At 44.0% G+C, this 13016-nt stretch overlaps 1 protein-coding gene across 2 annotated transcripts in view; it reads right to left on the reverse strand.

Annotated features, from left to right (window-relative positions):
- The window catches only part of HDAC4 (histone deacetylase 4), a 91431-nt gene that overhangs the window by 63177 nt on the left and 15238 nt on the right, over positions 1–13016 (reverse strand). The gene's annotated exons all lie outside the window — the stretch shown is intronic.

Consider the following 13016-nt stretch of genomic DNA (forward strand, 5'->3'; position numbering starts at 1 on the left):
TTATGTGAATTATTTTTTTTAACCCTCCAAACTGCACTCGAATAATCAAGAAGAAAAACAGTTGTAATTCACGTGATGTTGGTATTCCTATTTCAAATTTCTACGAATATTCGTTCGTTGTTTCGCAGCAACGAAATGAAACTGAAAATTGGAATAGAAGCTCCCCCAAATCGGGAGCGAGTGATCCCTCCGGTCTGAGATGGAAATTCTAAGCAATCTTGGCGGGAGCCAATGGACGAGTGAATCGATTAGTTCGCGGAAGCGGCCGCTAGTCGGAGCTTCCAGAGTCTTTCGACGCGGTAAACGTTTCTCGTCGTAGCATCATCTACAAGATTCCGTCGCTAATAACGAAAAATCGACACTTTTGTGTGCGCAAGTGTCAAAAGTTTAACATTGAAGCAATATTGCTAGCCAAGTCCGAGATTGTTATTCAAAGTGCAGTATAATTCAATGCGAAAATTGATCGACTTCGTATTAGAGTTCGTTCTAACCTCAAAATTCGTTGCCGTTGACAGGAAGCCAGAAAATGTCGGTTGTTCATCGGCCTTTAGCGCGTCAGAAGCTGTCGATTTTTTTACAAACGAATATTTTTCAACTTCTGCTCTGATTCTTTCGATCGCATCGAGGAAAAGTTTTTCCCGTTGTGTCAGAGAAGCTGCGAGCGTCGAGCCATTCTCAAAATACATTTATAATCTCCGTTCAAATAACTTTTTGACAGCACACGTCACGTTTTAAGTAAATTTGAAGAATAATGAAGGAAGCAGCAGCACGAAAAATTGTCGTGTGACGATACCCGTGGACGTTTCCTCGTGACGTGCACGTTGACTGCGGGCGATGCACGAAATGTGATAAGCAAAAAGTGATAAAACGGCGGGGGTACCGATGATTCGTCGATGGAGTTGTTAAAACCGCCAGGATTATAACAGAAGAAAGTTCGAAGCCGTATTAAAAATAGCCGTTTATATCGGATGGACATATGACATTCGATTATTTCTCGTGTGCGACCGATTTGGAATGTGGGTCAGCGAGGGTCGCTTTTTTCGCATCCGTTTAAATCTTCATCTCGAAAAGCTCATTAATTCATGTGTGTATCAACCATTCATAAAGTTTAAGTGGCCAAAAGAACTCGAGGATCGGAAAGCGATTTCATTTTATTCAAAAGCGATTGTCAAATTTTAACCCTACACCTCATGTGCCTTTTTTCATACCCTCAACCTCATGACCGGGGTTTGAACGCACCCCACTCTTTTTCTGCTTATAAATCCGGTCCTACGATGCTAAACTGACTTTATCCTACACCATTTTCTTCGTTTTTTTATAACGAAAAGAATGATGTACGATAAAACTAATTTCAATTGAATTTATATATTTAAAAATCCGTCGATAATCAGTCGATAATGTCGCTTGTTAGGACGGGAGCGTAGTTTGAAGTTCGCGTGGGGTGTGCTCACCACCCCAGTCATGCGTTCTAGGGTTAATAACGATTTTAAGGTTACACCAAAAATACGAAAAGATAAAATGATTTTTTAAATAAACCTTCAAAATCCCTTTTTTTTCGTTAAATGTTTTCGTTATTCAAAAATGTCGAATTTCCCCTGCCCACCCTTCTGTTGAGCCTCCAGTTTCGCAATGCTCATATTTATATCATATTTGCTTTATTGCTGAACGTTCTACGCCGTAGAAACCCTCAACTGTGTTAAGGAAGTTGAGGCATTAGAATGAAAATGATGTCATCCCTTTTAAACCGATTGCATCTTATAAAGTGAAGTGTAAAAAAAAAAATCAGTTAAATTTTCAGACAGTTTAGGAGGCGTTGTTGCTGAGAAAAAAAAAAATAACAATTTGGGCCAAATAACATGTAATTTTATGGAAGTCGAGACACATTGAGTGATATCTCCGTTAAATAATGATGCTAAAAATATGAAATTTTTTGGGCAACACGAGCAAGGCTTGCTGAATAATGTCAATTTTTTTACGATTCTGAAGTTTCCAACGTTGGAGTCCAACGAAATGAACGAAAAAAACGTTTTTAATTCACCAATTTTTTATTTCACGAATCGTTGGTGCAGCTTGAAAAACACTACGAATCGCAAATTTGGCAGGGAACAAAATAGGAGAATTACTGGAATTATTTAAGAGTTTTTTTTCGATCATTTCGTTGGACTCCAACGTTGGAAACTTCAGCGTCATATTTTTTTCAGATTTATTAGGAGACTTGCTGAGATAATATTAATAATAATCTGTTTCCCGTGCAGTTTATTGAGGCTAGGATCGTCACCGTTCGTCTTTTCGACTGAGCTTTCGCCAGTTTTTCGTCTTTTTTTTCCCAACTTTTATTTAAAGTGTATGCAACATTGCCAAACTGTAAACTGGCCTAACTTTTGAAACGTACAGGTCGTAACTTTTGGGTTAAAAAAATGACCGTACAGCCTCAACTTCCTTAATACAATGAGTCAAATTTTTGAGAGCGCGGGGGGGGGGGGGGATCAGCGTCGAGAGATAAACTTGGGGGTTATGGTGTAAAATTAGCATTTAAAAGAATGAAATAATTCGCCAACGAGACGAAGCGTTTCGGGCTCCCGTGTTGGTAGAGAAATGAATAAACAACGTTTTTATTGAGTTTCCTCTTTGAATGATAAATCAACCAAGTTCCACGACTAACATCAGTTTGTTTTTCCATTTTTTTTTTTTACTCTTAAATACAAAAGTGGCCGATTATTTTTATAACTTTTTTTTTCGCATCAGCGGCCACTGTTGCTGCTGATCCAAACATGGAAGCTGCCGCGCTTTCGCTGCTGTTTCAAAAGTATCGATCGATTGCAGGGGCTGTGGCGTTGCTGCTGCACCGATTGCCGGAGCTGTGGCCGCTGCAGCTCAAATAGTAAGTAAGCTGCTCTGCTGCCGAGCCGGAAGTAGCAACTGCCGCGACAGTGTCGTCGGACCAAATACCGACACTGTTGTTGCCCTTTTCAACAAAGTCATTTGTTCACAAATTCTACCAACGTTCTGAAAATGTTGACAGCCGCATTTTTCAATGCTGCAATTTGTTTATATTTGCAGAACACGAGGCATGGGGTAAAAAGTGGAATAATTAATTGTTGAGAATAGTTAAGATCGCTGGTAATGGTGCAGCACAGCGAGAATCGTTGCGACACAAACTCGTACGTTGAATCCTCGTCGAGTCTCTATCTCTGGTCGAATTTCAGTGCGATTCTGAGTATCCGAGAGGAGATCGCGCTGCAATTTATTGAAAGCACTCGAAATAGGACGTATTTTTAAGGAGTCTCGCATGCACGCGTGTCTTCCTATATTCGTATGAATTTTTCTCTCTTCCTTTGGCGGTCGTGAGTGAGGCAAGTTTCCGCAGTCCGCCGAGAAACTCTCCGAGGGCTCGTTGACAAAGCGTGTCTCGTTCTGGAGCGTCGCACGCGGCGACGGCGAGGAACCGAGCTCGAGTGAGACGAGAGAAAAGGGAGAAAAATGGGCGAGAGCAAAAGTCGGATGGCGCCACAAGCGGCGGCGCCGTTCTCCGAGTCAGGAAAATAAAGAGAAGAGGATGACGAGGAACGTCGGCGTCGAGAGCGCGGGATCGGGACTCGTGCGCATTTACAATTTGCGGGTGTTGAGATTGGCGCTGTCGCGGGAGTGTCGGGACGATCCGCACACGCTCGTCCCGTTGAATCACCTTTTTGACATTGTGTCTGCAGCAGCATTTTTAAAGCTCATTTGAAGTGCGGATTCGCAAGGGCGAACCACCGTGAATGCGCTCAAATCGAGCACATTCGAGGCTCAAAGAGTTCCGGTGAATTCGGCAAAAACGAATTTTCTCAGGACCTCGCGATTGTTAAAAATAAAACACTCGTAAGATTCGACCCAACTCGAAATTTTCGTGTATAACAAAAAGTACGAGAAACGAGTTTTACCATTAATGAAGATAAAATAAATCGAAATCCTTTTCTAGTCCACCTTTCTATCGATGCAAGCGCCCCGATACATTGCCGGTGTACGAAGGTGGAATAATGAACGGCGAAAAAAGATAGCGGGGTCGTTCTATAAATAGGGCCGGTGCAGGTTTTCGTGGGAGGTGAGTGCGAGGATAGCTCGTGGTTTTTCTCTCCGTCCCTCTCCCAGAGGCACTCTTTCAGGCTCTATAAATAGAACGCGCATATTCCGTGGAAGCAGCAATAGCAGCAGGCGGCAGCCTCGCCCTATCGAGTCTCCGAGGCGTCTCCGTCTCCTGCCCTCTCCTTATCTATCAATCAATTTGTCTCTTGCCCATTTTCCTCTCGCTCTCTGTTTTTATTATCTCGTTCAGTGTCTCCTCTCGCTTCGTAACTTCAGTGTCTCGCGTTTGCTCTTTCGAGTGACCTTTACAGGGGAGTGCTTCAAACTTCTTTCTTCCCTTTCTCTCTGTCTCACGCTCACTCTTTCCCGCCACTTTTTTATTCTCCGTTGTCTCTGTCTCACGTATTATTAGGCTAGGTTATTGCTTCGCCCTCTATCAACCGTCGTCGCATTCGTTTTAACACGGCGGCTCTCTCTCTCTCTCTCTGTCACGGGGCGTTTATTCGTTTCGAAAGAATTTAGGTTATGTTTACAACTCCCCCCGCGCGTATTCCCACACAATGTATCCGTTCACGCTCGAGACACGCGAGATTAAAACCTTTCGTACGGACTCTTTTCTTCGTGTTGACACCACTTATTTATCTCTAATCGGGTAAATTTTACTTTTTCTTCTTTTTTCGATCGATCACCGTGCTACTATTTTCAGGGACGTTACTTTCGACGCTCTCGACGTTTGTCGGACGACGCTGCGCGGCGTTGCCTCGGCGCGCTGCGACGGTGCTGCTCTCGCGGCGAAAAGAGAACTTTCTAATATTTGCCAAAACTCTCCGTCTGCTTTTTTTACATCACGCAGACACCAAACACCACGTTTTTTTGCACTTCTCCGAAACGACGCTCTCGATTTTTACCCGATTCAGAGGTTACGAGATAAAAATATTGCATGCTCCCAGCCATTTTAACGACGCAAAGGAATCCTACGAGAAACACCTGTATCAACGTTCAAACCGGTTTGACTTTCGAGTTAAGAGAGTCCATCGATGCCCTCCGAGAATAAGCACACGTGCATTATTGATATGCGAAGAGCCAGCTAAGATTAGCTCCGTTATAAATAGACGTTGCAATTCCCGATGGCGATCGCGCACACCACGCAGATTTCGCCATTGTGAAAACGCTCCTCTCGCGCCGCTTCAAAAGTTCACCGCGTCTCTCTTTTTATGATCAATTCTATTGAATTTTTCGCCTACGAGATCGATTATTCGTTCATTTATCATTTTTGTAGCAGCCAGAAGGAATTTTCGCTCGATTTTTCGCAAGTTTTACTTTCGAGGAGAGTTCTAACGGGGTGGAAAAAAAATGTCGGTAAATCAACGAGTTTCGACGATAATTGTGAAGATTTTTCAACGTTTTATCCGAGCCCTTCGAAGTTGTGCACCGATCCAGTGGGGGGAAACTCAAAATCTTGAGAATCAGAATTCTCCAATGTACTCGAGAGACGATAGCAAAGTTTCCACCCCCCCCCCCCCCCCATCGCGAAAGAATCGAGTGCGCAAAGTGTACAGAAAAATAACATTAATCCCTGGAAATAAACGAGCAGGAAAGCACCCCGAGTTCCGAAGAATCGAAGCCCGGGAGAGCAGCAGGGGCTGGGAGAAACTTTAGTTCGAAAAAGTCCACCTCCGCGACAAGGTCAAGCTCGACGAAACGCGTCGACGAATAAAAGCGACGGGAGTTTCGATCAGCCCGTTTCTCCATCGTAAATAAAAGCGCGCCAAAGTATTTCGTCATAAAAAGTTAACCCTTAGTGTGGATCTGGGGTCGGATTGACCCCAAAATTTTTTCTCTCACGTGAATAGCATTTACAGATGAGCATCTCACAAGTAAAGCCCCTTAATATTGAGAAATCGTAATCCCATCTCTAAAAGTAGGGAGCATAGCCAACTTCGTACTCAAAAATAAATAGAATTTTTGGAAGGGTTGCAAAGTGGACTATTTTTCCCTTAAAGCATGGACCCTTGTCTGTTAAACTCTGTAAGGATTATTTTTCAAAGCTCAAAATTTAATTATTTACGAGGGATTTAACCGAAAAAGTGTTTTTTACGCGCACTATCAACTTTGAGCACGTATTTCAACGATGAAAAAAGATTTTTTTGCAAATCCGACTTCGCAGCCTCAAAGTTGGATCAATTCACTGCAAAAAGTGACGAAACATTTTATTTCGAAAAGCGCATAGTTACCGAGATATTCGATGTAAGAAATCACCGGGGCTCAAAGTGAGCCCACGTGCACGAAATGTCTCGCTGCGAAGGTGTGCACGCACTAAGGCTTAAAAACGCCGAAAGTACAAAAGAAAAATCGTACATTTAGGACAGATCAAACGGCCGATGTGAGACCGTCGAGAATCAACATTATTCACGTCGATCCTCATGATTAAAAGCCCCTGTCCCCTCCCTCCAACTCTTCCGCCGCTTTTAAGCTGCACAGACTCGAATACAGGCAAGATAAAAAAATGAAAACGTTGGGACACAATGCCGAAGCCGCCTTCGCCCGAATAAATAGAATTGGCAATATCCCAGAGTCAGGATTCGAATAGAACCGAGGCGTATATGAATCTTCTGGCCCATTCTCCGTGCTCGGTCTCTCTCCGAAGCTCCCTCCATGCGCGCCTGCTCCTTGTTGCTTCGTCGCGCCTCCTCCGATTCTCCCTTCCGCCCTAAACTTCTGTTTTCACCTACTACCACAGTTCCTCCGTTCTGAGAGGGGCAGAAGAAGCGTTGAGAACGAAAGGCCGCGAGTACAGTGTTATTTTCCTCAACATTCGTTTTATTCGTTTCGTGTCTGGTTTGCATCGGCGAGCGTAACGATAGTAACTATTTCTCTGACGCAATGCATCCCCGAAGGTCCGAGAGCCCTCGCGGAGCACCGACGTTTGCTCTGCGAAGCATCGGGGCTCGGTAAATCTTCGGGCAGTTATTAATCCTCGCGTCACTTCCGGTTGGTTGTGAGGAAGGGTCGAAATATCGAAGGAAAAAGTGGAGAGTCATGCAGAGTTATTTTCAAAGCCGAGTACGAAAATCGAGGTAGTTTCGGTGTGCGAAATTTTACTTTAGCACTCCCACGAATATGTTGTAAGAGGGCCAAGATTTTTCGCCGAGAGATGCGCAACTTCGGGGGGGAAAATAGCTCGTCGAGTTGCCGATTTCCGATTCGGGGAAGCAGCGAAATGGAATTTCAAACGGGTGGAACTTCGTTGGGTCGCTGGTCGAAAAGACTTATCGAGAGTGTATCGTGGCGAAGCGGCGATTCGCGCATTTACCGGGAGAGAAATAACAGACCGCTTGAGAGTGTCTCGAGCGACGGAGCGACGGTACACGGGCGTTGTGAGGAGTTGAGGCCAATTGAAATTTCTCGGAGAAACAGCGCGAGAGTGTGTACCAAAATAAATTCGGCTCTGACTTAAATAGACGGGAGGCTCGCTATTTTCTCTTTGAAATCATATTTTTCCTGTCTCTCTTTCGTACAAACGCTTATTTATTTATGTAAGTGCATGAAATACAAACGAGCGGTTGCTCCGCGCGCGTCTCCGTCGATCCGTGGCCAAGTGAGGGCGGATGAAAGAATTTTATCAAGCGGATCACGCCGGGCGATTGATTGACGGGGGAATATTTTACGAAAGCTGCATTCGAGGGGTCGATTTTTTCGATATATCACTAAAATGCGCGTTCGATCGCCGAGCACAGTTGACTCCGGACGAATATATCGCCCAGCCACTCGGACAAAAATTGGGCGCTTTCGTCGTTGCGACGTTCGCCACCGACGCCAGAGGGAGGACGAGGCTCGCCAAGTCATTGTCGAAATATCGAAGAAAAAGCTCTCCCGGAGCGCGACCTTGACCCTGCGCCGGAGGGTCGGCACGCTGGGAGGGGAGGCGCGGAATTTCGGCGGCCTTCGCAAATGGGAGATGACAAATAATCAATCCTTCGAGTCGAGACTAATGAAATTTTCATTCAGCTCTACGCCCCCACAAAATTCCTCATAAAAGCTCTTTTCGAGAGGAATTTGAGGCTGGGAAGTCTCGAACGGGATTCGACAGAAAATCATGCAGAGCGAAGTGACGATTTAAGGAGGGGGGATCGCGATTATACAATCTTGCCATACTAAACCATCTTAAAAGTAGTAAGAATTTCAAAATGATAATAATTTCATAAAATTTGCTAAATGTATTCTTTAAAAATATATAAAAAGATATAAATTTTTTTAGATTTTTCTACCACATAGCTCTCGAGTAATTGAACACTAAAGTTCACGTGTATAAGCATAGAGTTTACATATATGCAGTTATACAACTCGTGCATAAGAACTTCGATTTAACGCTCAACTATGCGATAACCATGTGACAAAAAAATTTGAAAAAAATCGTATTTGTACACAAGATGCCAAAGAATGTTATCACCAAATTTGATCAAATTCTGATCATTTTGATCTCGTGATCCACCCTCCTTAACCCTACACCTCATGTGCCTTTTTTCATACCCTCAACCTCATGACCGGGGTTTGAACGCACCCCACTCTTTTTCTGCTTATAAATCCGGTCCTACGATGCTAAACTGACTTTATCCTACACCATTTTCTTCGTTTTTTTATAACGAAAAGAATGATGTACGATAAAACTAATTTCAATTGAATTTATATATAAAAAAATCCGTTGATAATCAGTCGATAATGTCGCTTGTTAGGACGGGAGCGTAGTTTGAAGTTCGCGTGGGGTGTGCTCACACCCCAGTCATGCGTTCTAGGGTTAAAAAAAATTCATTTACGAAGTGATAAAAAAAAAAAAAAAAAAAAAAATAGAAAACAAAACAAACAAAATAGTTGAAGTGAGTTTCTCAAAATAAATTCTTCGGAGACGAATAATTTTCTTCACTGATTACCGAGAATTAATTTTGTCTTTTGTATCAGTTTATTTTCGTCTGAGAATCGTAATATTATACCGAATTGAACGAATCCGCACCAAGAAAATGATGTGGTCACGTGGATACGAAAATGTTTCGTCATGCTCGATCATAATAGCCGCGTAAGCCTGAGCGGCAGCGGCGAGTAACATCTCCGGTTATCTCTGTTGTATTTCTGTTCATAATATTATAAGAATAGATCATAACAAGTTTCGTAACGCAGGTGACGTGAAAACGCGGCTATCGCAGTTCGGGATTTCCAATAGAATGCCATAATCTCGCGACCCCTCGGCGGGGTGGAGAGCAAATGAACGGCGATACCTGAAAATAAACAGTTACGTACGCGCGCGAATTTCGTCGGAAGAGGACGTAACGACGCGGACGTAAACAGTTACGCGGCCCACCGAAAACCCCGGGGTTCTCGGAAATTTCTCGAAGACACGGAAATTTTAGTCGAAGTATGGGGTCGATTCGACCTTCGAGCAGCACATCGCCCTTCGATTGGAGCGGACGAACTGTTTGTAAATATGGCAACGAATTCGAAGGCGCCTCGGTTCCCGCACCGCGCCGTAACAATTATAACAATTATTCGGAAAATTAGGCAGCGTTTTCTTCGGTAAAATTTATCGTTTTCGTTTTCCGCTAACCGCAATTCAACTTGGTACAAAAAATCGAGCAATTGCGAAAAAATTGGGAAAAAATACGTTGCGTTTGAACGTCGGAATTCGAGCCAATAAATAAAATGGACGATGACAAAATCCGTGTTTAAGAGAGGTTTAAAAAAACGTCGAAACTGGGATTGTCGGAGTGAATTTGTTTCCCCGATGATTCAGAGGGTTGTCAATTTTTTTTTTTGAAAAGGAAGAAAAGTATTAACAAAAATAGCCATCGTAACTGTAATCGAATGGAATTGGAAGGGATTCGGCGGTGGTTCAACGTTTGCGACAGCAATAAATAACCCTCCCCGGAAGGCCCAAACGAGGAAATAGTATTCAAATAAAAATGTTCGAAATTCTTGGAATTAGCATTAAAATTCTCGCTTTCCGTGTAGAAATCCACACGACACACACACACACACACACACACAAAAAGACGCACGCAAACATAGAAATTTATACCCAACGCGAAGCCTTGACCTTTCGAATCAAAAAGTAATGTACGATTAAATCGGCGCCGCGTTAGGGGCAAGCATATCGTGCGGGCTCGTGAACGATGAACGGATAAAAACGTGCTCTCCCGTCCGGAGCCCGGTCGCGCCCTCCTGCTTCCCTGACATTTATTTTTTCTAATCGCCACAGCGAGAGTAGCCCACGCGCACATTCGTATTGCAATAATCATCGATTTCCGGTCGATCGTGAATTTTTTCAGGCTCCTTGATCGATCTTGTGTCAGAAACAGCACAAGATCAATCAATTTCTGCCCTAACCAAAGTGTCTAGTATCGATACGCCTCCGTATTGAGGTGCTCGAGAGCTTGTAAACAGAAAAATGAATGTATGGGAAGAGCAGAAGGCGAAACGAGCAAGAGAGCGTGTTATATAAATAGAAGCGGTCAATGCTGCTATGGGAACACAAGCATGGCTCGAGTCCGAGAGCTGGAGAGAGGGCTGAGGAAAAGAGGGTGGTTTTCTCTCGCCCCTCCCGGGCTTCCTCCCGCTGCGGAGTATGGTGTACACCCGTCATTTTCTTATTCCGCATTCCCCCTCGTCAATTTCTTCGTGCAGGTATATCTCCTTCCGGTCAATTATTATCACGTATTAATACGAGCTACCTGTCATTTTATCTTTTCATCGAAATAATCGATTCCACCTCGACTGGAATTGCTGCTGGGTGAGGCTATATTGAGGGGGGTCAATTAGAAGCGAGAAACTAAGAAAATTTTGTATTTTCGTCGAAAAAAATGTGTCTCTTTAGAGCGGGGCTGGATGGAAACTGATTTGAAAAGAGTGCGTCAATTTAAATTGCGTGGAAAAATTGGGGCTCAGAATCGCAGAGTTCGTATTAACGATATTTTCGTACCGTTTCGACTGAATTTTTAAACAAAATATTGCGCGAATGGAATAACGCGAAGAGAATGCGAGCGAGGACCATTCTCATTTTGGTGTTAAATTTTTCTAAGAACGAGCCAACTTTTCGTGGAATCGAGTAAGGTGCGTTTGACGCGCGATGTTTTTCGCGTTGGCGCCGCCCAGTCTCACGCTTCATAGTCATCGCGTCGCACCAGTAACGCATGTATTCGAAATATCTGTCGTTTTTCAATCGAACCACGCCAAGGGCCCTCTGACCTTGTAACGATTATTATCAAAGTAATTATTCACGAATCTTTATCAATAAAAAAAAATCTTTCGTTAAGGGAAAAGTTTCGAATGAGCTCCGCAATCGTACAGGAAGGTTCGTAATGTGTTGATGGAAAAATAATAACTGGGCATTTAATCGACTGTTTGTTTCGGGTTCTCTTCGTTCCAAGCGTTATTCCGTTCAATAAATTCACAGTTCAGCGAATTTTCTAGTGCGCGCGGCAGGATTTGATAGCGGGAATGGGGCTCGCGGGCTTCAAGTCTGAGAGACGAGAAAATAAGTGGAAAGGAATAAAAATGTCGAACGTGTGGAAGCGTGTAACTCCGGCTTTCGAGAATTTAGTTGATAAATTGCAGATCCGCTTGGTCAATCTGACTCGGTGTTTTCCTCTCTCTCTCTCTCTTTTCCATTCTCTACCTTCTTCAAATTATTTTCTTCCATTTTAATGCGAGTAGCACGTGCCGCGTTCTAGCTCTCGTTATGTTTTTTCCCTCGTACAAATCTCCGTCTCCGTTGCTCTCTCACGGGTTGCTTTTCCTCACTATTTTTCTCGTACTTTCGTCTCCCCTTCGCTCGCAGTGTTTACTTCGTTTCTTCTCTCTTCAACTCGGTATTTTCTTTCTCCTTTTCTCTTTTCTTCCCCGGCCAATATCTTCTCGCTTTCTCCGTGGCCCTCGCTCTCTCTCGCTTTGTTTCGCGATCGAGAGCCTCGAAGGCCACCACAAGCCTAGTGTGCTCTATCGATCGAATCCTCCGCACCGAGCTTGCACAGAAACACGAACTTGAATACACACACACACACACAGACGCACATGGGAATTCACGTAACACGCACGATTCGAGGCTAAATATGGAAAGAATACTCGCGCACGAAAACGAGCTCGGTACAGACGAGCTGTCGTCGCCGAAAGAGGCGCGTTTTTTCTTTGTCGAACTACAAAATCCGAGTCTCGCAACTTTTAAAACATTGACGTGAGCCGTTCGAAGTATTTTTCGTTCGCATTGTCGAAATTTTTATCGAAAATTCAATCTTCATTCTCGAAATAAAAATATTTCTAATAAAAAAATTAACCTTCGCAAGGTAGGGCTCAGGAGGAAACGGAAAAAGTGCTTTTTCAATATACGAAACACGCAACGCCGGGCGAATAGGTTCGTTGCATGCGACAACACGAGGCGCAACGAGAATATGCGAAAAAGAGGTTTCCGTGGTGTCCGGAAGCGCGCGTACTTTGGCGGGAATGGGGGAGGGGCGAAATGAGTGAGTTTGTGGTACGCCAAAGAGAGATGTGGAACGATAGGGGACGGGCGAGGAGAAAGGGAGATTCCGCAAATAGATTTCGCACCGGTTTATTACGAATACAGAGTAACCACTGTGCTCGAGCAATGTTAGTGCATATATAGAGCAGGACTGGAGTACGTTGACCGAAGAAGCGTGATTTCTGATCGCTACCGCGACGAGGCAAACGAGCAGAGAAATAGAGAAAATCGTGGATAGCGGATCGCGGAAGATTCTTCGAGCTTTGGCAACATTTTTTTTCCCCACTGGTGCGACTCGGTCGCACTCGTTGCTACACACTTGACAAGCAAATTTTCAAAATGGCATTCTTCCACGAACGAGAGAAAAAAACGTCTCCGCGCCTTGCCCCGCTCAATGTTTTGCTGAAATCAGGCAGAGGCGTTAGCGCGGGGGGAGCTTGAGGCGAAA

Source organism: Venturia canescens, chromosome 3, assembly GCF_019457755.1.
Source record: "Venturia canescens isolate UGA chromosome 3, ASM1945775v1, whole genome shotgun sequence".
In the NCBI taxonomy this organism is placed as follows: Eukaryota; Metazoa; Arthropoda; class Insecta; order Hymenoptera; family Ichneumonidae; genus Venturia; species Venturia canescens.